Here is a 24,069-nt window from a genome sequence, read left to right on the forward strand (position 1 = left end):
CACGACTGTAAAACACAATTCTGTGTCACATCTGAATGGATCAAGACACTTGTGTTGTTGATCACTTTACTCCTGATGAACAGTACATCCCTGTCTGTGGGTTACAAGTCAGACTCTCTGACCATTAGACCACGACTGCCCCATATAGATGATTGATAGATTAGAAATATTAGACAGAATGGAAGGTTAAATGAGTTTGAATGGTCTAGAAACAGAACATAGAATGGCAGTTAAATGGAGTCTAAAGACCTTCAGTTTGTTTACATTTGAATTTTGACAGTTGGAGTTTGAATAGTCTTGGCTCATCTGAACATTTCCTCAATGTAAGTCTGTGGGATTTTGATGATTTTTAATCTTCATTTTTAGGTCAACTGTAAATTGTAATTAGAGGAGCAAGTGAGTGTTTCTCCAGACAGATCTGTGCTTATATCACTATGAAACAATATCTCACATTCAGCTCTGTGTGTCTGTTCAGTCCTGAAGCACATGACAGTTTCAAACAGCAGCATTGAGCATCAACATGCAGAAATCTGATTCTATCAGCAGCAGTTTGTGGCAATGCTTATCATTATATCTCCTCTCCTGCTCTGAGACCAGAGTCAATAACAAACTACACACACTTCAACTACAATTAACACTGTGTCATTGTTCTCTACAGGTTGGGTGATTGTGGCGTCACAGATGAAGGTTGTTCTGCTCTGGATTCAGCTCTGAGATCAAACCCCTCACACCTGAGAGAACTGGATCTGTCTGGGAATAAAATAGGACCATCAGGAGTGAAGTTACTCTCTTATCTGAAAGCTGATCCACGTTATAAACTGGAGACATTATACTACTGTGAGTATATTATTATTTAAATCTTTTAAAATGGCCAAAGTTTAGTAACAGACATATTTGGAGAATATAAGTAGGTATGATGACAAAATTTTCAAACACCCCTAAGATCAAAATGGATCACATGACTAGACAGAGCTGAAAATTCCCTTTATGACGACACCTGGATTGTGAAGATCAGTTGAGGATTGCGAAAGTTATGACATTTTTAATAACGGGGAATATAGTAAAATAGTATACATTAATTACAATTGAAGTCGTGTGACCGGAAATGCTTAATATTCACACATTTTTTCTTGTAACTTCCTCATTTTATCAGGTATTTGCATGAAATTTGAATAGAAGGTAGAATTTTGTTAGTTCTTTCAAATGAAATCATGAAAATTTACTGTTTGCTGGAATGGGCATCAGACCTCACTGAAAACAAGTATAATTAATAAGAGTTCATTCATATTCATAAACATTTATTTTCAGAATACAAGAGAAAACAACAATACACATCACCAATAATTGTTAATTCATATTCATACAAGTACACAACAAATATTCATTGTCAATCACAAACAGACAATCAGTGTTTTTTCCCTTTTTTTATTTTATTTTTTTTGAACGAGGCCTAGCAGTGCATCTGACAGGGCGTTCGCTAATCTACCCGCCACAAATGTGACTACCCAATTTCCACGATTTAAATACCTTCTCCTCTATGGATTTCGATGGAATTTCGTCAGTAGCAAGATAAAAGCTATGTATTTATGTCCACCTAGCTTTCAGTAGTGTCCAAAGCTTAGATGAAGCCCACCGACCGGTTGAAAGCCACGCAAATTTTCCGAAAGTCGCGGTGACCTGAAAACACCTCAGGGCTGAAATCCCGAAGTGTCCAACGCTGCAGGGGTTTGCAGTCAACGTAGTTAATGTCGTATTCAGGAAAAACATACTCCCACCAGGCGGCCAGGATTAGATATTGAATGACACACACGTTAACAGTACCACGCAGTTTGGAACACATTTTTGAGGCAGAATGTTCGCCGCGAGTGGTTGCTATGTCATCATACCTAATATAAGATAATAATTCAGCTCCACTTTAGTTTCTGTTCTTTAAACTGTTTAATTCTGTGATGATCTATGAATATATGAATATGTTCATCTCCTCCGGTGTCTCTGTGTGTAAATGATAAAGAGAGAGTTGTTGATCATTCACTGTTATTAATCTATGATCAGTTGTTCATCAGATCAGAGTATGTGAGCGGAGTGGAGCGTCAACAATTTCTCCTCCGCGCTCCGATCATTTAATTATCACTCCGCTCCGCTCCACTCCACACTCACTGATATCAGAAACACCGCTCCACCTTCACTCCACGTCTAAAGTATTTCAGTATGTGTGAAATTACACACTTCAACTTCTGTTCATAACACATATTAAACAATAAATAAAAACACAAGGAGAGTTTCAAAGTGGTTTATTGGGACACTAGTGTGCAAATTTTTTTCCTCCCACATGACAAATATCATATGTCAGCATTAAAAGGTAGAATTGCTGCTTTTTGCAGTGCAAATTTAGTTTGTGATGAAACGTTTTCTCCAGTTATTTTACTACACATCGATGCATTTCTTCTACAGATTTCTGCTCATTCAAAATCAGACACAGATGAAGTAGCTCTGTAAGATTACATTTGTTTGAATGCATTATTGAGAAAGTGACTGCATGTGAATAATTAAGTGTTGTAGTAGTCTACGTGTTTAAATCATGCTTTCAGCTGAAAATATTCAGTATTTAGAAGAATCAAACATCCTTGAGAACTATAACTTCCCGCTCATGTCCATATAGCCGTCATAGCCTTCACATTCTTTCTGATTTGAGTGATCCTTATCTATCAAGCTAGCTAAATATGTTTAACATGTGATTTCTTGCTAAATATCCAGTTATATTACGGGCTGTTGGCATGAATTGTACTCGTGACGGAGCAGTGCTGGAGCGATCTTGGAGCGAGTGAAAACCACAACGCTCCGACTTTTAAAAGATCTGCTCCTCGCTCCAGTCAAAATCACACGCTCCGCTCACATACTCTGATTCATATCTCTGACTGTAATATGAATATACTGTGTGTTTCTGAGCTGGATCTGCTGATGTGATGTGACAGCAGTAATGTCTCATACTCATATCTGACTGTCTGTGTGTTTTATTGTAGGACTCTCAGTATTTAGATGTCAGTTCAGTTTCCTCAGGATCAGATGATGGTGAATAAGAGCCGCTACAGGAATCAGTGATGTGAAGTTAAATGAATGCATGGAAGTGTAATGTGTGGAGCAGTGTTGATGAACAGAAGAAACAAGCTTCAAGGAAACTAAATAAAAATTAATCAAATAAGTTTTTATCCGAAGGACATTAAAAAAATAGCTGATATGTTTATACAGCACTGAAAACCAAGAAAATGAATGTGATATTTTCAGTGATGGGCTTATATCCTGAGCTGTCCAGATTTAATATAGATCATCATAACTGTGTATCCTGAAATTCAGAAATAGAAAACTTATCACTTGTACATTTTCTTATATTTTAATCAAGTCTAACATTTGAGTGTGTAACCTATGTAGGTATGTGTTTATTTTTATTAAAATGTGTGTCATCTCGAGAAGAGGAGCTTCCACTTGATATCATCATGAGAAATGTGTGAATGTGTGAGTTTTTTTTTTCTTAATTTATTGTGTTTCCTTCAGGAGCATCAGTGAGTGTGTGAATCTTCTGTAATAGTTGTGTTTGAGTCCCTCAGTTGTCTTCAGTGTGAAAAGATGAATCTCAAAATCATACAGTCACTGCTGGAAAGAGTTCAGATATGCAAAAGATGCTGGTAAATTGAAGAATCTGCAGGAGCTGGAGGATTTTTATTATTTTTAAACGTAATTATCTATTATATAAAATATCTTACTCGGGTCAGTACTAAAAAAATACCATGCATTTTGTATGATCTCTTACTTTGTTAAAATGATTCACTATTTCTCAGATTCTGTAACATTCGTGTGCTGCTGTAAATATCAGCATCTGCAGCAGATTACAGCATATATTTGCTGTGTTTGATTCTTTAAATCTTCCTCTTAAACATGTCTAATAAGGCTTTCAAAAAAAATCTATTCTATGCAAAAATGCTGATGAATTTGAAATGATTATGGGGATTTGTTTCTAATTGTTTAAGCAGCGTAATTAATTATATATGGTTAATAAACATTATTTTAAACATGCACTTTTTTTCAAAGATAGTCGTGTTATTTTATTGCTTTGCAGAAACGTGCATTAGTAATATTTCACTCGATGTGTCTCTTGTGTCCTCGGGAGAGAAGACAAAAGCATCCCTCCGACTGAAATTATGTCTTTTAAATTCCAATATTATTAGAAAATGTATTATATTTAAGTACAAAACTCGAATTAGGTTTTCCAGCTCTAGTGTCTAATACACTGAGTTCCAGTTAATCTCAAAGAGAGTTTCAATGTGGTTTACTGGAGCACTAGTGTGATCTTCATTTTATCAAATTATTATAATCACAACTATTCATTTTACAATCCTGCTACTAGCATTTTATTCAGACTAATATATATATATATAGATTTTTTTTTTTCAAATGGCTTTTGCACATAACATTAATACAAAACGATCTGAATTTTTGATTGTGTTAATTTATATTATAAACAAGTGTAATTTAACAAAAATGAATATTATATGGGATTTAAAACAGTTTTGAATTAGATTTAGATTGTTTTGTTTGTTTTTTCACTTTAATATTTAACATTTGAAATTTAACACAATGGATTTTTAAGGCAAAGTTTTCTAGACATGTATTTTCAAAAAACTGATTTTTTGTTCTGACTTCTTAGACTGCAAATATCCAGTTTTTAAAAATACAGCTTCAAGTTTTCAAAACGAAGAAGAAATTCAGAACATCAAATTCAATTTTCTAAAATTCAAAGAGGGACACCGCCGAAATACTGCTGCTCCCGGAACCAGATTTCAGACAGACACCTCAGATTTCTGAACCAAGTGGAGCTTGACCCTTACGAAAGGAAAATATATTTACCAATATATTTCTTAAAATATATTGTGATGTATTGTAATATATTATTTTCCCTTTTTATTTTCTAATATTTTATATATTTGAGTACATTTAATAATATATTGATGATACATGTATTATATAATATATTGCAAAATATACAAATGATTACCGCTTTCAATATATTGCAATATATTGGAAAAAATAAATATATATAAGAATATATGCTTAATATATTACATGATAGTTTCCAATATACTGCAATATATTTTTGTTTCATAAGGGGAATGCAGTTTACCAAAGAAAAGAAAGTATGAGGCAGAACACACGCTTGCTGTTCTCTGGTGAATTCTCTCTTCATGAACAACAATGTAGAGCTGTGCACACAATGTAAGTAAGAGATTAATTTGACAGTGTGAACAGCTTCAGTGATTATAATCAGAGTTTTTGAGAGAGCTTGAACTCTTGCTAGACTGAAGTCAATGATAATGTTCTTGACTTTGAGGATTGATTCTTTGCTCTCTTTCTGTTCAGTGAAACGCTTATAATTGGTAACTTACAATGTTTTGACTAATTCATGTTAAATACAAAAGTCATTTGTGGTTACCAGAGTTTAAGTATGTAGTTTCTGTTTTTTACTTTTTAACTTTTAAAACCATAGTTAATTTTTAAGAGTATGTTAAGCTTAACTCAAAATTGTGAAGTGAAGTGAAGCGACAGCATGCAGCACACTTGAAAGATCACGTCTTCCTCTGTTTTTAACACCAGTTACGGGCTACAGCGCCAAATAAACATGAATGAATGCCAAAGGGTCTGTAAACAGATACAGGACAATTTACTGACATGAATCCTGTCACATGTAATCGCTCAATCAGTGCTTCAGCCGTACTTCAGAGACGTCACAAACAGCTCGTCAACAAGATGTCATGTTTCTCATCAAATCCATATTCAGGGACCATCAACTTGGTATTCAGCTAGAAAATTACTTCTGGAGAGGAGCATTTTGATAAATAAATACACCATATTACATTCATTGTAATGTTTAATCAATATTGTTGTTGTACTTTAGGATAGTTGGTGAAATAATGGCAGAGAGCATTACTCAGGATGGACCTTTTTCATGGAGTGGATTTACAATTTCATTTCTTCCGGGAGATTAATAAAGATACTTGCAGGACTTAATTAAAAGCCTTGAAGATGAAGGAACATCATTACTCTTACTCTTAATACTTAAATTACATCAGTTCAACAACGGACCGGGCATCTGACCAGTCAGAGCAGAGAGGACTTGTGGAAAAGACTGAAGATTTGGATCACTTCACACTTTTGAATATAAACTTGTTATAGGAAACCTCTTAAACAATTGTAAAATAGTATATTAGGGGCACTTTAAAAATGTGAGGTATTGTCAGTCCAAGTTCAGAGACTGTTAACACAAGTAAGGTTGCAGACATAGATGTGTGTGTTTTCTGCAGAAGAAGGGAGCAGCAGTAAGGAGAGCAGGGTTGAAGATGACAGCGAACAGGTGATAAAACAAACTGCACTAAAGGAGATGCAGAACAAGACAAGATCACCGTCAGCAGTTTCATGCAGTGGATTACTGGTCAGGGGCATGTCCCCATTACTTCTGCACATTTGATCCTGACTGTCAGCTTCGATATGGTCAGCATAGTTTCTGCTTGCCTCTAGTAAATGCATGTTCCTGTACTGTAACCTACACAGCAGCGAGAGACAAACACAGAGTTCCTCAGTCCCACTTTACATGTCCCTAAACCGACCTGTCTCTACCCCTGGATCTAGATCCATCTCCTCCAACTTTAAATATGTCTTAACCGAGCGTCTCTGCTCGCTGGATCTTGTGTGTTCTGCAGTGAGGGCTACTGACTAAGACAGCATTACCATTCCTCGTATCTCTCAGATCGCTCATTATTTGTGTGCATCACTCCAATCTGCCACAGCTGCTCGGGACTTCGATTGTCCTCTGAGGAGAGTGAATGATGATTCCAGGCTTCTGAACATGTGTCCAAGTCTGCCTGAAGTCTTGGGAGAAAAGTGTAGTGCACACTGAAAAGCTCCTCAATCACTGATCTGTCGAGCAATCCTTCTGCCTCCAGCGAGTGCAGCGTGTCTGAGGACTTGTTGGTGACCGTGATTCTGACATCACTCCAGAGACGCTCAATCCTGTTAGAAACAATACAGATTGAAATCCAAAAAAAAAAAAAAAATATTAATAATTCAGGTTGAAAAGCAATGCAGTGAAAAAATATTTTACTCAATATTAATACATAATTGGTTGCAGTTAAGAGACACTGAAAAGCTAACTACAGATTAGTTAAGTTTAATTGAACTTTGTTTCATTTTACAAGTTTAGACAATTGTACTTTACCCTTGAAACTAATTTTAGCGCACATAACGTCTGTCTGGAATAACAGCTGTATTTTGGTGAATAGATGATCTCTGTTCATCGATGAGTGCTGGAAGAAAGACAGATGGTCACTTACACATGTTATGGACAACTCAGGAATATATTGAGTTATGATGATATTTGTGTTAAATATAATGTAAGTTAGTTCCTCTAAAATGTTTGATAAAATAATTAAGAATATACCATTGCAGTTGATTAAATTAGTTAAGGAATAAGTAAAATATTCAACAATATTTCCCAAAATACCTGATCTTGTGATAGAAAATGTTCTCACAGATTTTTGAGGAATTGTCTATTATAACGTTGTTTTCCAGGACAAGTAAGGAGATCTTATATATTTTATCATTATGATAGGAAAAGAGTGTCTGAAATTAGAAATAATTTTCTTACATTTCCTGTCAAGCCTAAATGTAAAGAGCTGCATTTTAAAATTATGACTCCGTTGATTCAGATTGAGACTCCGGGGACTGTTTGTGATTTTTATTTTTATTTTTATTTTTATTCAGATCTGTACTTCGAAGCAAGAAGTGTTTGTCAAACAGTTAATTAGTGATAACTGAATATTTGGACCTGAGGCTTTTTTTTCAAACCTGTCGATTTGATTTTTAAATGATTTTAATGACAGGAAGTTGCATGTGTTGTGTTTTATAAATTGTGGATGGATTTATCAACTGAGAAATAAAGTTGAACAGAAATGATCATGAACTCTTAAAGATGATGATGAAATGAAAAGGTAATATTGCATATAAAATTATATCCAAGTATGAACTAACTTGTGCAATACTGTAAATAATCTTACTCTACCCTAAATCAGTGAAAATGTTTGGCTCAGTTTACAGAAAGTGTACGTCACACATCCTTTCATTATTATGCAACATAGTTTTCTCCTCAGATGAGTATTTAACATCTTTATTCTTGTGGGGATTAGTGTATAAGTGCTATACACAAACACACACACACCGGTCAGAGTTTGGGATCAGAATGATTTTTTATGTGTTGTTGTTGTTGTTGTTTTTACAGGAGTTTACTCATCAAAACTTCATTTATTTGATCAAAAATACAGGAAAAAAGTGAAATATTATTATGAAGTAAAACAACTTTTTTATTTTAATATACATTAAAATCTATTTTATTTCTGTGATTTTCAGCATCATTCCTCCAGTCTTCAGTGTCACATGATCCTCACAAATCAGAATAATATGATGATTTATTATCAGAGTTGTGCTGCTGAAACTGTGATACTTCTTTCAGGATTCTTTGATGAATGAAATGTTAAAAAGAAGAGCATTTATTTAAAATAGAAGTCTTTTCTAATAATAAACAATAGAGTTCAAAAGTTTATAACTCTTTTAGGATGTATTAAATTGATAAGAAGTGAAATCAAAGATTAATATTGTTAGAAGAGATTTATATTTTGAATAAACGCTGTTCTTTAAAAAAAAAAAAGTATACATCGAAGAATCCGGAAAAAAAGTATCACAGATTCCAAAATAATATTTGGCATCACAAATATTAATAATTCTTATAATAAATCATCATATTAGACTGATTTCTGAAGATCATGTGACACTGAAGACTGGCGGAATGATGCTGAAAATACAGCTGCACATCACAGAAATAAATTATATTTTAAAGGATATTAAAATATAAACCATTATTTTATATATTTTATTTTGATAATTTTGAATTATTACTGAAATACAACCTTTTTTTGTATCAAACAGTTCATTGAACAATAATAAATGAATTACCTGAAGCTGACAATGAAGTAAATGTATAATAATTAGCAAAGATGATTAATTTAACGCTGTAAACGCGCGTGTGATGGGGCGGAGATGCGCCGCGGAGCGTCAGACGCGCGTGAGGACCAAACACAGCAGAACGGTAGGAAACTTCACTCCTCTTATTATTTATCTTTTACTATAGCGATTTATTTTTTAGATACGTGGTCTGAGTCTTTCATAGAGTTGTAGAGTTATTAGAGTTATTAGAGAAATAGAGTTATTTTTAACATTCTTTGGTCGAAGTTTTCAGATCGGGACTTCGGAGCATGTTCGCGACTCGGTTGATTCAGATCGGCACTTCGGAGACTTTTCGCGACTCCGTTGATTCAGATCGGCACTTCGGAGCATGTTCGCGACTCGCTTGATTCAGATCGGCACTTCTGAGACTTTTCGCGACTCGGTTGATTCAGATCGGCACTTCGGAGCCTGTTCGCGACTCCGTTGATTCAGATCGGCACTTCGGAGCATGTTCGCGACTCGCTTGATTCAGATCGGCACTTCGGAGCCTGTTCGCGAATCTGTTGATTCAGATCGGCACTTCGGAGCCTGTTCACGACTCGGTTGATTCAGATCGGCACTTCGGAGCCTGTTCACGACTCGGTTGATTCAGATCGGCACTTCGGAGCCTGTTCACGACTCGCTTGATTCAGATCGGCACTTCGGAGCCTGTTCGCGACTCGGTTGATTCAGATCGGCACTTCGGAGCCTGTTCACGACTCGCTTGATTCAGATCGGCACTTCGGAGCCTGTTCGCGAATCTGTTGATTCAGATCGGCACTTCGGAGCCTGTTCACGACTCGGTTGATTCAGATCGGCACTTCGGAGCCTGTTCGCGACTCGGTTGATTCAGATCGGCACTTCGGAGCCTGTTCACGACTCGGTTGATTCAGATCGGCACTTCGGAGCCTGTTCGCGACTCGGTTGATTCAGATCGGCACTTCGGAGCCTGTTCGCGACTCCGTTGATTCAGATCGGCACTTCGGAGCCTGTTCGGGACTCGGCTGATTCAGATCGGCACTTCGGAGCAGGAAGTGTTTGTCAAACAGTTAATTTGTGATAAATGAATATTTGACCTGAGTTTTTTTTTTTTTTAACCTGTCGATGTGATTTTTAAATGATTTCAATGACTTTTTGATGTCAATACTTCTTGTACATCAGTTGCATGTGTTGTGTTTTATGAATTGTGGATGGATTAATCAACTGAGAAATAAAGTTGAACATTAATTATCATGAACTCTTAAAGATGATGATGAAAAGAAAAGGTAATATTGCATATAAAATTATATCTATCTAAGTATGAACTAACTTGCGCAATACTGTAAATATTCTTATACCCTAAATCAGTGAAAAAATGTTTGGCTCAGTTTACAGAAAGTGTACGTCACACATCCTTTCATTATGATGCAACATAGTTTTCTCCTTAGATGAGTATTTAACATCTTTATTCTTGTGGGGATTAGTTTGTAAGTGCTATACACACACACACACACACACACACACACACACACACACACACAGAGTTTGGGATCAGAATGACTTTTTATGTTTTGTTTTTTGTTTTGTTTTTTTCTTACAGGAGTTTACTCATCAAAACTGCATTTATTTGATCAAAAATACAGGAAAAAAGTGAAATATTATTATGAAGTAAAACAACATTATTTTTATTTTAACATACATTAAAATCTATTTTATTTCTGTGATTTCCAGCATAATTCCTCCAGTCTTCAGTGTCCCATGATCTTCAGAAATCATTCTAATATGATGATTTATTATCAGAGTTGTGCTGCTGAAACTGTGATACTTCTTTCAGGATTCTTTGATGAATGAAAAGTTAAAAAGAAGAGCATTTATTTAAAATAGAAGACTTTTCTAACAATAAACACTATAGAGTTCAAAAGTTTGTGGTCAGTAAAATGGATTCTTTTTTTTTCTAAAAAAAATTTAACTCTTTTAGGATGTATTGATGATTGTTTTGATTCAGATCGGGAATTCGGAGCATGTTCTCGACTCTGTTGATTCAGATTTATCAACTGAGAAATAACGTTGAACAGAAATGATCATGAACTCTTAAAGATGATGATGAAAAGAAAAGGTAATATCGCATATAAAATAACATCCTCCTATATAAATTATATTCCTCCTCAGATGAGTGTTTAACATGTTTATTATTGTGGGGCATTAGTGTGTAATTGCTATACACACACAAACACACACACACACACACCGGTCAGAGTTTGGGATCATAATGATTTATTTATTTATTTATTCACAGAAATAAATGATATTTTAAAGGATATTCAAATCGAAACCATTATTTTATATATTTTATTTTAAAAGGTTTGAATTATTACTGATTTTTGACTGTAGCATCACTACCTATAGCCGCGTGTCGACATGTATAATAATTAGCACAGATGATTAATTTAGCGCTGCCGCGGAGCGTCAGACGCGCGTGAGGACCAAACACAGCAGAACGGTAGGAAACTTCACTCCTCTTATTATTTCTCTTTTACTATAGCGATTTATTTTTAGATACGTGATCTGAGTCTTTCATAGAGTTGTTTTATAAACGCAGTAACTTTGAAATCAGCTCTGAAAGTTCCTGTCAGTGTTTAAAAACTAATTATGATTTAATAACATGTTGAATGAATTTGGTAAGAACGGTATTCAGTCTTCAGTGTCACATGATCCTCACAAATCAGAATAATATGATGATTTATTATCAGAGTTGTGCTGCTGAAACTGTGATACTTCTTTCAGGATTCTTTGATGAATGAAATGTTAAAAAGAAGAGCATTTATTTAAAATAGAAGTCTTTTCTAATAATAAACAATAGAGTTCAAAAGTTTATAACTCTTTTAGGATGTATTAAATTGATAAGAAGTGAAATCAAAGATTAATATTGTTAGAAGAGATTTATATTTTGAATAAACGCTGTTCTTTAAAAAAAAAAAGTATACATCGAAGAATCCGGAAAAAAAGTATTGCAGATTCCAAAATAATATTTGGCATCACAACTATTAATAATTCTAATAGTAAATCATCATATTAGACTGATTTCTGAAGATCATGTGACACTGAAGACTGGCGGAATGATGCTGAAAATACAGCTGCACATCACAGAAATAAATTATATTTTAAAGGATATTAAAATATAAACCATTATTTTATATATTTTATTTTGATAATTTTGAATTATTACTGAAATACAACCTTTTTTTGTATCAAACAGTTCATTGAACAATAATAAATGAATTACCTGAAGCTGACAATGAAGTAAATGTATAATAATTAGCAAAGATGATTAATTTAGCGCTGTAAACGCGCGTGTGATGGGGCGGAGATGCGCCGCGGAGCGTCAGACGCGCGTGAGGACCAAACACAGCAGAACGGTAGGAAACTTCACTCCTCTTATTATTTATCTTTTACTATAGCGATTTATTTTTTAGATACGTGGTCTGAGTCTTTCATAGAGTTGTAGAGTTATTAGAGTTATTAGAGAAATAGAGTTATTTTTAACATTCTTTGGTCGAAGTTTTCAGATCGGGACTTCGGAGACTTTTCGCGACTCGGTTGATTCAGATCGGCACTTCGGAGCCTGTTCGCGACTCCGTTGATTCAGATCGGCACTTCGGAGCATGTTCGCGACTCGCTTGATTCAGATCGGCACTTCGGAGCCTGTTCGCGAATCTGTTGATTCAGATCGGCACTTCGGAGCCTGTTCACGACTCGGTTGATTCAGATCGGCACTTCGGAGCCTGTTCACGACTCGGTTGATTCAGATCGGCACTTCGGAGCCTGTTCACGACTCGCTTGATTCAGATCGGCACTTCGGAGCCTGTTCGCGAATCTGTTGATTCAGATCGGCACTTCGGAGCCTGTTCACGACTCGGTTGATTCAGATCGGCACTTCGGAGCCTGTTCGCGACTCGGTTGATTCAGATCGGCACTTCGGAGCCTGTTCACGACTCGGTTGATTCAGATCGGCACTTCGGAGCCTGTTCGCGACTCGGTTGATTCAGATCGGCACTTCGGAGCCTGTTCGCGACTCCGTTGATTCAGATCGGCACTTCGGAGCCTGTTCGGGACTCGGTTGATTCAGATCGGCACTTCGGAGCCTGTTCGCGACTTGGTTGATTCAGATCGACACTTCGGAGCAGGAAGTGTTTGTCAAACAGTTAATTTGTGATAAATGAATATTTGACCTGAGTTTTTTTTTTTTTAACCTGTCGATGTGATTTTTAAATGATTTCAATGACTTTTTGATGTCAATACTTCTTGTACATCAGTTGCATGTGTTGTGTTTTATGAATTGTGGATGGATTAATCAACTGAGAAATAAAGTTGAACATTAATTATCATGAACTCTTAAAGATGATGATGAAAAGAAAAGGTAATATTGCATATAAAATTATATCTAAGTATGAACTAACTTGCGCAATACTGTAAATATTCTTATACCCTAAATCAGTGAAAAAATGTTTGGCTCAGTTTACAGAAAGTGTACGTCACACATCCTTTCATTATGATGCAACATAGTTTTCTCCTTAGATGAGTATTTAACATCTTTATTCTTGTGGGGATTAGTGTGTAAGTGCTATACACACACACACACACACAGAGTTTGGGATCAGAATGACTTTTTATGTTTTGTTTTTTGTTTTGTTTTTTTCTTACAGGAGTTTACTCATCAAAACTGCATTTATTTGATCAAAAATACAGGAAAAAAGTGAAATATTATTATGAAGTAAAACAACATTATTTTTATTTTAACATACATTAAAATCTATTTTATTTCTGTGATTGTCAGCATCATTCCTCCAGTCTTCAGTGTCACATGATCTTCAGAAATCATTCTAATATGATGATTTATTATCAGAGTTGTGCTGCTGAAACTGTGATACTTCTTTCAGGATTCTTTGATGAATGAAATGTTAAAAAGAAGAGCATTTATTTAAAATAGAAGACTTTTCTAACAATAAACACTATAGAGTTCAAAAGTTTGTGGTCAGTAAAATGGATTCTTTTTTTTTCTAAAACAAATTTAACTCTTTTAGGATGTATTGATGATTGTTTTGATTCAGATCGGGAATTCGGAGCATGTTCGCGACTCTGTTGATTCAGATTTATCAACTGAGAAATAACGTTGAACAGAAATGATCATGAACTCTTAAAGATGATGATGAAAAGAAAAGGTAATATCGCATATAAAATAACATCCTCCTATATAAATTATATTCCTCCTCAGATGAGTGTTTAACATGTTTATTATTGTGGGGCATTAGTGTGTAATTGCTATACACACACAAACACACACACACACACACCGGTCAGAGTTTGGGATCATAATGATTTATTTATTTATTTATTCACAGAAATAAATGATATTTTAAAGGATATTCAAATCGAAACCATTATTTTATATATTTTATTTTAAAAGGTTTGAATTATTACTGATTTTTGACTGTAGCATCACTACCTATAGCCGCGTGTCGACATGTATAATAATTAGCACAGATGATTAATTTAGCGCTGTAAACGCGCGTGTGAGGGGCGGAGACGCGCCGCGGAGCGTCAGACGCGCGTGAGGACCAAACACAGCAGAACGGTAGGAAACTTCACTCCTCTTATTATTTCTCTTTTACTATAGCGATTTATTTTTAGATACGTGATCTGAGTCTTTCATAGAGTTGTTTTATAAACGCAGTAACTTTGAAATCAGCTCTGAAAGTTCCTGTCAGTGTTTAAAAACTAATTATGATTTAATAACATGTTGAATGAATTTGGTAAGAACGGTATTCTGTTTTATTTACATAGAGGTTATTAAAATAGGCTGAAATATAGTGTTTTTTATAGTGTAAAGGTGAAATTATGGTGCATTGCTCGTTAAAAGTTAGGCTGTTAATATAATATAGAGAAAGATCATTCTAAATTATTTTTACTATATTAAAACGCATTTATTTTTTACATTCATTGGTCGAAGTTTTCAGATTGTCACTTTGGAGTCTGTTCGCGACTCGGTTGATTCAGATCGGCACTTCGGAGCATGTTCGCGACTCGGTTGATTCAGATCGGCACATCGGAGCATGTTCGCGACTTGGTTGATTCAGATCGGCACATCGGAGCATGTTCGCGACTCGGTTGATTCAGATCGGCACTTCGGAGCATGTTCGCGACTCGGTTGATTCAGATCGGCACTTCGGAGCATGTTCGCGACTCGGTTGATTCAGATCGGCACTTCGGAGCATGTTCGCGACTCGGTTGATTCAGATCGGCACTTCGGAGCATGTTCGCGACTCGGTTGATTCAGATCGGCACTTCGGAGCATGTTCGCGACTCGGTTGATTCAGATCGGCACTTCGGAGCATGTTCGCGACTCGGTTGATTCAGATCGGCACTTCGGAGCATGTTCGCGACTCGGTTGATTCAGATCGGCACTTCGGAGCATGTTCGCTACTCCGTTGATTCAGATTGAGACTCCGGGGACTGTTTGTGATTTTTTTTTTTTTTTTTTTTTTTTTCAGATCAGTACTTCGAAGCAAGAAGTGTTTGTCAAACAGTTCATTAGTGATAACTGAATATTTGGGCCAGACGCTTTTTTTTTTCTAACCTGTCGATTTGATTTTTAAATGATTTCAATGACAGGAAGTTGCATGTGTTGTGTTTTATGAATTGTGGATGGATTTATCAACTGAGAAATAAAGTTGAACAGAAATGATCATGAACTCTTAAAGATGATGATGAAAAGAAAAGGTAATATTGCATATAAAATTATATCCAAGTATCAGTGTTGTTTTTAAAAAAAAAAAAATTTTTTAATCAATGTAGAATTTCTATACTTCTGTGTGAAGGGATGTCAATTTTCAATCATTTCCATGATCGATCGTCCTTTAAATTAACGATCAATTAATTGATTAATTGTTAACCTTAATGCTGCAAAATGAGTCTATTGCAGCAACACCCAGGCACCAGTAAGTCAGGATGTGCAAAAGTGTGTGTGTTTGTGTGTGTGTGTGTGTGTAAAATACATTTCTTTTAAATGTATAGCACAGTAATGAAGGCAGCAACATGTGGTAGATGGGACCGAACAAGAAAGACTTAATAATCTTTCATTGTGCTAATGTATTATAATAGGAAAGGGTATGGCTCCTATACAGTGCGCAGTGCTTATACACAACCAGTGCAGAATGATGAGCAACACAGAGTCACAGCGTGTAGCATTACTCATAGAAATGTTCAAATCGCCAAGGGAAGAGATGTAGCTGTCGCTGAAAAGGTTAAATTTTCTTTTAAGTATTTCAGTCATTTATTTTTGGGAAAAGGTATTTAGTTCACAAATGGTGTGTAATGTTCATTTGTAATTTTTATTTGAGTATTATAAATACTGGGTAATAGTGACACCTACTGGTGAAATGTGTAACATTAGTTGAATTTGTCACATGATCTAGTTAGCCATGTGAGTATCAGATCCACAAAAGAAATGCGCACATGCTGAGAGCTGTTTAATTGTATGATTGGTAGAAAGAATTTCTACATAAATGTCTCCTAATGTCTCCTGGATTTTTGATTAGAAGGCGCACATGGTATGTTGTTTATACTTTGGATTGCATCTGTTACTTTGCAAGGTTAAAGTAATGCGTGTATTGATATTGGTTCAGTAAGAAACAGACTTGGTTAAACTGCGGTAAAAACATAAACACACTCACAGGTTATGTATCTGAATGTAATTTTATTTGTTTCAGTTTTTCACGATGTCGTGATGTAAAGATGTCAAGATGTTGATATCCAAAGGGTGACACGATGTTCAAGTGATGTCAAAATATAATCAAGATGGCGATGAAGATGACACTTGTACTCTTTGAAAAGAAGACATTAAACGTTAAGACATCAGTTGAAGCGTGATTCTTTTAATCAGAAGAAAACCTTCAGGAACCGTTACAGATATTGATTTTGTGTATTATAAGTGTGCAATATTTTGAGCCTTTTCTTTTAACAGTTTTAAATCTCAGTTATTGTGCGGTCTTGAAGAGAGTTTCATTGTTTTTACTGTAGTAACTAGGGCTGGGATGATACGCTAATCTGCCAATTCAATACTATCCCGATACTTGTGTGCCCATTCAATATATATTTATAATTATATATATATAATTGAGGATTGTGATTATAGTTATATAACTATTGCAATTCGTGACTTATCCAAATTGTCTATAAAATGATTCGTTTGTTTGTGTAGATTTGAGGGAAAGATTAAAAACAAGGAGGTCTGGGAACGACTGAAGGGAACTGACAGCAGTGAGGGAAGGAAGTAATGTAAGTTCTTTGAGAATGTGTGCTTTGTTTATTACAAGTTGAGTTTTCATTTAAATGTAGCAATGTACACAGTTTAAACGTTTTAAATATATTTTAAAAGTATAATTTATTTCTATAATGCACAGCTATATTTTCAGCATTAATTACTCCAGTCTTCAGTGTCACATGATCTTCAGAAATCATTCTAATATGATGATTTACTGCTTAATACATTTTTCTGATTATTATCAGTGTTGAAAACAGTTGTGCCGTCCAAAATTTTTGTCTACTACAGTTACATATAGTGTTGTCAAAAGACCCGGTACTTCGGCACCAAGTCGGTACTAAAAAAATTTAAATGTGACGGTACCAGGTTTCTTTAAGTACCGAGGCCCCATTCAAACCCAGTTCTTGACGCATACAGCGCTATGATTTCCGCGAAGCAGAAAACGAGGACGGAATCTCAAAATGAAGTCATGAAAATGAAACTTACATTTTAATATGGACAGTCATGGAATTTGTCAAAGTTAGCATGAATTAATGAAATCAAATCTCCATATGGACCAGTACCTGTAAATGTTAAGCCTCAAAAGTTGTTTGAAATATGAATCAGTGTTCTGCGAGTCTCTGTGTGAATGAATGAATGCAGGGCCGTGCACAGACCTTTTGAGGGGCATGTGCTGAAAATGAAAAAGGGCACCCCCCTCCCTTTTTTTATATCAAGATTATTTAGTAAGCCTGCTTAAAAGGAAGAAATGGTCACATCTTCATGACAAATTCAATAACACAAAATAATAGTCTCAAAAGCTTTAGATTTCTTCAATACCATGACTTAGGTGCCATTGAGTAAGGCACTGAACCCCCAACTGCTCCCCGGGCGCCGCAGCATAAATGGCTGCCCACTGCTCCGGGTGTGTGTTCACAGTGTGTGTGTGTGTGTTCACTGCTCTGTGTGTGTGCACTTCGGATGGGTTAAATGCAGAGCACAAATTCTGAGTATGGGTCACCATACTTGGCTGAATGTCACGTCACTTTTTTCACTTTTTTTATTCACGATTAATAACAACCATAATAATATATTAGATAATTAGATAATATAGATAAACAGGGTTTTAAGGGCTTCTTTAAACCTAATTACAACAGCAACCTTCTGTGAGCCATGTGCTTGAAAAAAAATTATATATATATTCTCTTTTTTAGCTATTCTGTTTGGTTTTATAAGCTAATTTGTATTATTTAGTTAACATGATTATGAATGACATTGAGAAGAGGGGAAGGTGAGTAATGAGTCAAGTATTTTTGACAAACCTAAAATAAGCCAGCAATGAAAAAATAAATAAAAATAGTGTTATAACAAACTCGTACTTCTATGGTAAAAGTTTACTATAAATCTGAAAGTAATTTGGGGAGGGATCTACATACCAACTTTTCACAATCATTAAACTGTTTGATGTCAAAATGAACAAAAAAATTAGATTTTCTTCATAGAGATATATTATGAAAAAACAACAACAGTGAAATGCACAATAATAAACCCAAAACAAATTAACATACCATAATCCAATAGTACAAATGACTCAACCAACAATTAAAAATAAAAAATGCATAGTCATGATGATATGAGCATTTAATATCGGAAGTAATGAATGCAGGAATACTTAGGGTATATAACACAGTCCATAGTTGAAAGAGGAACTCTTCTAGACAATGTAGATGTACCCAATTATTCAACCCTTGGTAACAGTCCAGATCAAATTCAATACTCCACACAGCAATTCCAGACTAAAGCAGAAAACATTTCTTATCCTCTTCAAGGTATATCCCATTTCGGTGACCCAAAGCAAAGCTGGTAAATTTATCCTTTCTATTTCCAACATGTACCATGAAATGGAAAAATGGACCATAGGTACAAGACAAGGGTAGGTAAAAGGAGTCCTTCTACAAACAAAATAATTAAACATTATAAACCTCACCAACAATGAAATACAATTTATTCAGCCACCATTGAAAAAAATAACCTTACTTTGATCAAGCATAAAACGGTACGTTTCCCAATCAGGACATCAGTATGGGTAAGGTTACCAGAGGGAAGCCATGCTTTCCTTTTACCAAACAGTTCTCTCTTCTTCTACTTCTCACCTGTATTTAACCTTAGCATAAAGGAACAACAGTGTCCCCCAAAGGTGGGTAGTAGAATAACACCATAAGTAACTTTGAAACTGTTACAGTGTGAAAAGTACAGTTGCAGTGAAAAGCATTTCTGAAGGATCACGTGACACTGAAGAGTACTGAACTGGAGTAATGATGCTGAAAATTCAGATTTGATCACAAAAATAAATTACATTTTAAAATATATTCAAATAGAAAACAGTTATTTAAGATTGTAAAAATATTACACAATATTACGGTTTTGTTGTATTTTGGATCAAATAAATGAAGCCTTGGAATGAATCACGAATTACATTCTGCTTGATAAAATATAGCCTAAAGATTTCACAGTGATCTTCTGTATTTTTTTTTAGTTACTACTACATTACTGTAGTAAAACCATGTTTAACTACATTTTATACATGTGAGGATGAGCGGAGAGTATACCATAACATGATTAGCCTAAATGTTGATAAATTAAGTGTATTGGGTGATGAGGATCACTTGCGCTTTGTGTAAGTTCCAGTACGAAACAGCGGGGGGCGCACCTGTTATTATGATTTTCCGATGGTAAAAACAAATTATATGTTGTTGTATTACTTATCAATATATAGTTTTTGACCAGCAAATGTGTGCAAATGTGATTTTTTTTTTTTTTTTGTCCGTCATTAAAACGGCATCACATTAAATTTGCATCTACAGGTTACAAACTAGTTTTTGTAGCTATTATAGACGGAGCGCTCAGTTTTTCCTGTGGTAAAGTGCATTTGGCCAAAATCGCATTTTATAAAAGATGAAATGCTACTGTATGCACAGGCTATTTGTGTTGGCTATGTATTGGCTATGACTAGATGGCAAATGCTAGCCCTCTCTCTCAGGCGACGTCCCACATGTCTCAGTCAGTGAGTCAGTCAGACATCAAATAAATAAAATATGAGCCTTTATAGACATAGTGTTTAGTAATACTTATTCAAACAACAAGATATTTATTTACCCTTTCCAAAACTTTGTTCAGCTCAGCTGTTGTCTACTGTGCGGCTGCTGTGGAACTTCAGTTGATTCAATGAATATAAAGGGGGCAGAGTTATCAGCTTACTGACAGCTTGAGGATCAAATTAGATTTACACAAGCTCGTTTTAAGAACTTTCATTTGCTAAATATTTGTAAAACAGACAGACAGACGTAAAGGGTGACCAGTAGCATTGATTAAAAAAATAAAAAATAAAAAACACCAATAAAAGGGCACTTCGGAGTGTAAGGGCAAAAAGGGCATGTGCTCTGCACAGGTTGAGCCCTACCTGTGCACGTGCCTGACACTGATATCGGATCGGAATTACTGTCTCTTCTCATAGTGACAGCCAATCACATTAGTTTTCTGGTATTGCATTCACTTGATTGGCTTGCGTCTGCTCTAGGGTATTTGCATAAGACGTTCTGACTGGAGGACGGCTGCATTGGCGTTTGAAAAGTTTTCAACTTCTATTTAGAATTTCTAGAATTAATTCCACAATGCTTGACGTCACTCCATTTAAAAGTAAACGAGAGGCGTTGCCACCCCGTGTGATGGGGATGATTTGAAGAGATGATTTGAATGATATGTGCTTGTGTCTAAAGGGTAATGAATCAATGTTACAAGAATACTGATAGCAGCACTATTGATCCTGTAGCTTATATAAAATTAAATGTTAATTTTAAAGCAATAAATAATACATTTAAATGACTAGGTGGTAACAAATATATTTCCTTATAAGGAACTCACTGAATCATTGACTCAACTGGTGGCAGTCAGGCCCTAAAAAAGTGAACAATTTGTTTACTTTTTGTGAAACGAAAGTATCAGATCAATTTGAGAATTAAACTAGCATTAAAAAGCATGCATGTGAAAAACACCATCAACACCAATAATGAACAGATGGCAGAATTTTCAAGCCTGCCACTTTAGGGAGAAAAGGGGAAATTATTAATCCCACATACACTGAACATGATTTCGGGAGCCTCGGTCTAATTAACGTTAAACTTTATACAGCGGTTTATATTCAAGTTCACAGCATGGCTAGCATGAGCATCATCAAGCTCGAGCAGCAGACATTCAAACAAACTGACGTTACTACGGTTAAAAAGTGAATACTGTATAGTTTATCGTGTTAAATTTTAAATAATTAAAAACAGGTAAGGTTATATTAGATTTTAACAGTTAACGTTACCCTAGACCACCTCTGAGACTGCTTTTGAGCTAATTAACGAAACAGCATTTATTTATTAAATTGAATGAGAACACCTACAAAAATACAAAGCACTACTCCACTTTGATGGCATTTAATGTTATATCAGTTAAAATCTATGAATAAAAGTAGATTTATAGCGCTTACCTTTCCTCCGTGTCCGTCTGCTGGAAGTTGACCATTACAAAATGACGGGCACACGCACGTCACGCACTTCATTTAGAAAGTGACGTGCGCTGCTAGTTTAAGGTTTAAATGTTCATTTGTCCTGTACTCTCTTTCATTAACAAACATTATCACCATTTGCTAAGTAAATTATTTATTTATTTTTGTTCTTAAACTGATGGCAAATATATATATATACAGTCTTGTTCAAAATAATAGCAGTAAAATGTGACTAACCAGAATAATCAAGGTTTTTCGTATATTTTTTTATTGCTACGTGGCAAACAAGTTACCAGTAGGTTCAGTAGATTCTCAGAAAACAAATGAGACCCAGCATTCATGATATGCACGCTCTTAAGGCTGTGCAATTGGGCAATTAGTTGAATTAGTTGAAAGGGGTGTGTTCAAAAAAATAGCAATGTGGCATTCAATCACTGAGGTCATCAATTTTGTGAAGAGACAGGTGTGAATCAGGTGGCCCCTATTTAAGGATGAAGCCAACACTTGTTGAACATGCATTTGAAAGCTGAGGAAAATGGGTCGTTCAAGACATTGTTCAGAAGAACAGCGTACTTTGATTAAAAAGTTGATAAGAGAGGGGAAAACCTATAAAGAGGTGCAAAAAATGATAAGCTGTTCAGCTAAAATGATCTCCAATGCCTTAAAATGGAGAGCAAAACCAGAGAGACGTGGAAGAAAACGGAAGACAACCATCAAAATGGATAGAAGAATAACCAGAATGGCAAAGGCTCAGCCAATGATCACCTCCAGGATGATCAAAGACAGTCTGGAGTTACCTGTAAGTACTGTGACAGTTAGAAGACGTCTGTGTGAAGCTAATCTATTTTCAAGAATCCCCCGCAAAGTCCCTCTGTTAAAAAAAAGGCATGTGCAGAAGAGGTTACAATTTGCCAAAGAACACATCAACTGGCCTAAAGAGAAATGGAGGAACATTTTGTGGACTGATGAGAGTAAAATTTTTCTTTTTGGGTCCAAGGGCCACAGGCAGTTTGTGAGACGACCCCCAAACTCTGAATTCAAGCCACAGTACACAGTGAAGACAGTGAAGCATGGAGGTGCAAGCATCATGATATGGGCATGTTTCTCCTACTATGGTGTTGGGCCTATTTATCGCATACCAGGGATCATGGATCAGTTTGCATATGTTAAAATACTTGAAGAGGTCATGTTGCCCTATGCTGAAGAGGACATGCCCTTGAAATGGTTGTTTCAACAAGACAATGACCCAAAACACACTAGTAAACGGGCAAAGTCTTGGTTCCAAACCAACAAAATTAATGTTATGGAGTGGCCAGCCCAATCTCCAGACCTTAATCCATTTGAGAACTTGTGGGGTGATATCAAAAATGCTGTTTCTGAAGCAAAACCAAGAAATGTGAATGAATTGTGGAATGTTGTTAAAGAATCATGGAGTGGAATAACAGCTGAGAGGTGCCACAAGTTGGTTGACTCCATGCCACACAGATGTCAAGCAGTTTTAAAAAACTGTGGTCATACAACTAAATATTAGTTTAGTGATTCACAGGATTGCTAAATCCCAGAAAAAAAAAATGTTTGTACAAAATAGTTTTGAGTTTGTACAGTCAAAGGTAGACACTGCTATTTTTTTGAACACACCCCTTTCAACTAATTGCCCAATTGCACAGCCTTAAGAGCGTGCATATCATGAATGCTGGGTCTTGTTTGTTTTCTGAGAATCTAGTGAACCTACTGGTAACTTGTTTGCCACGTAGCAATAAAAAATATACTAAAAACCTTGATTATTCTGGTTAGTCACATTGTACTGCTATTATTTTGAACAAGACTGTATATATATATATTAATAGGCTGTTCAAATGGTCTCTTAATAATAATAATACATGTAGTGCAATAATATTAAAAATTATCTGAAGACCAACTGACCATGTCGCTACAACGTCCCCAATGGGACTAACCAGCGACGTCTTTTGAGGACGTGCCCACGACATTTCTGGAAAGTTAGCCAAGATTCCAAAAAATTGAACTTTATCACGACCTCCTCACAACGTTCTGTGTTTGCTGGGGAGTTCGGAGCGGCTTCGCGAATCATTTGAGTAAATTTGGGGATCGCGAATCATTTGAATCAGTTCGGGAGTTCGTAGCGGGATCGCGAATCATTTGA

At 35.6% G+C, this 24,069-nt stretch overlaps 1 protein-coding gene and 1 long non-coding RNA gene across 7 annotated transcripts in view; one reads left to right on the top strand and one right to left on the bottom strand.

Annotated features, from left to right (window-relative positions):
- Positions 1 to 24,069, bottom strand: part of LOC113109177 (NACHT, LRR and PYD domains-containing protein 3-like) — a 1,077,877-nt gene that overhangs the window by 520,720 nt on the left and 533,088 nt on the right. The window lies entirely within an intron of this gene.
- Positions 5,590 to 7,122, top strand: LOC113109235 (uncharacterized). The gene is made up of 2 exons (XR_003292884.1): positions 5,590 to 5,841; positions 5,945 to 7,122. It is a non-coding gene; the product is annotated as an uncharacterized LOC113109235 (long non-coding RNA).

The sequence above is a fragment of the Carassius auratus genome, chromosome 9 (genome assembly GCF_003368295.1).
Source record: "Carassius auratus strain Wakin chromosome 9, ASM336829v1, whole genome shotgun sequence".
Taxonomy (NCBI): domain Eukaryota; kingdom Metazoa; phylum Chordata; class Actinopteri; order Cypriniformes; family Cyprinidae; genus Carassius; species Carassius auratus.